The sequence below is a fragment of the Cebus imitator genome, unplaced genomic scaffold (assembly GCF_001604975.1).
Source record: "Cebus imitator isolate Cc_AM_T3 unplaced genomic scaffold, Cebus_imitator-1.0 Scaffold343, whole genome shotgun sequence".
NCBI lineage: Eukaryota > Metazoa > Chordata > Mammalia > Primates > Cebidae > Cebus > Cebus imitator.
The window spans coordinates 782,168-784,032 of NW_016107658.1; the positions used below are offsets into that span (position 1 = coordinate 782,168).

At 42.7% G+C, this 1,865-nt stretch overlaps 1 protein-coding gene across 1 annotated transcript in view; it reads left to right on the forward strand.

Moving 5' to 3' along the window:
• TRMT2B (tRNA methyltransferase 2 homolog B) overlaps positions 1-1,865 on the forward strand; it is a 45,681-nt gene that overhangs the window by 38,284 nt on the left and 5,532 nt on the right. The window lies entirely within an intron of this gene.

The following is a 1,865-nucleotide window of genomic DNA, read 5'->3' on the forward strand; positions in this document are numbered from 1 at the left end:
AAACAAAAAAAAATACTACCTTCAAGACTCAATTACAGGGCTGGGTCAGGGATGAGGCAACTTAGTTTGGGTGCAAAATTTAATAATGTGTCGGCCGGGTGCAGTGGCTCATACCTGTAATCCTAGCACTTTGGGAGACCAAGGTGGGTGGATTGTCTGAGCTCAGGAGTTCAAAACCAGCCTGGGGAACATGGTGAAACCCCGTCTCTACTAAAAAAATACAAAAACTTAGCCAGGCATGGTGGCATGTGCCTGTAATCTCAGCTACTCAGAAGGCTGAGACAGGAGAATTGCTTGAACCTGGGAGGCAGAGGTTGCAGTGAGCCAAGATCAGCCGAGATCACGCCATTGCATTGCAGCCCAGTGACAGAGCGAAAACTCAACTCAGTGACAAAGAAAAAAACCGTCTCAAAAAAAAAAAAAGAGTGTCAAAAATCTCAGCAATCAAGATAATTGTTTTTGTTTGTTTCTATTCCACTACAGCTCTTTTTAATAGCTAAATTTTTAATGCAATGTTTTCTTTTTTTTTTTTGAGACAGAGTCTCACTCTGTCACCCAGGTTGAGCACAGTGGCATAATCACAGCTTACTGCAGTCTTGACTTCCTGGGCTCAAGAGATCCTCCTGCCTCAGCCTCCCAAATAGCTGAGACTACAGGTGTGCACTACCACAACTGGCTAATTTTTAATTTTTTTGTAGAGACAAGGTCTCACTATGTTGCCCAGGCTGGTCTCAAACTCCTGGGTGTAAGTGATCCTCCTGCCCCAGCCTCCCAAAGTGCCTGGCTAATATTTTTTATTTTTTTTATAGAGACAAAGTGTCACTATGTTGCCTAGGCTGGTCTTGAGCTCCTGTGCTCAAGTGATCCTCCTGCTTGGCCTCCCAAAGTGCTGAGATTATAGGCGTGAGCCACCATGTCTGGCCCAATATTGCCAAAAATCAAAACTAATCCAAAATAATTTATGGTGAACAAAATATTACATTTTTTAAAAAAGATGGGAAAGGTAGGATCTGCCCTTGGACTTGCTGAGCCCCACCTCACTGCCTTGCCTGAATTCTGACTTTGGCTCCAGTAAAGCCTTATAAAAGCAGGTGGCTAGAATATCACATTGGAAAATTGCAGTTTTCTAATGTGATATTCTAAAATATTGCATTAAAACATTTGATTACTTAGTTTTTTTGGCATCCTATTAAATTTTGCACCCAATGCAAGTACCTTTCACTTCATTCTAATTCTGACCCTGGTCAGCTATTTTAATTTTTGAAATGTTTACATTTTGTAATCATTTTCTCTCTCACTTTTTAATATAAGTGATACAATTTCTTTGTAACATTCAAACAACGTAGACCGGTATAAAGTACAGATTATATATTTGAATGAAACAAATAACAATTAAAAGTTATGTAATCATTATATGTCAATGTATACAAAATTAAGTGATTTGGCCTGGCGAGGTGGCTCACGCCTATAATCCCAGCATTTCGGGAGGCTGAGGGGGGTGGATCACGAGGTCAGGAGTTCCAGACCAGCCTGACCAACATGGTGAAACCCCGCCTCTACTAAAAATACAAAAGTTAGCCAGCGTGGTGGTGGTGTATACCTGTAATCCCAGCCACTCAGGAGGTTGAGGCAGGAGAATTGCTTGAACCCAAGAGGCGGAGGTTGCAGTGAGTCAAGATCGCACCATTGCACACCAGCCTGGGTGACAGAGCAAGACTCCGTTTAAAAAAAAAAATTAGCCGGGCGTGGTGGCTCACGCTTGTAATCCCAGCACTTTGGGAGGCCGAGGCGGGTGGATCACGAGGTCAAGAGATCGAGACCATCCTGGTCAACATGGTGAAACCCCGTCTCTACTAAAAAACTAC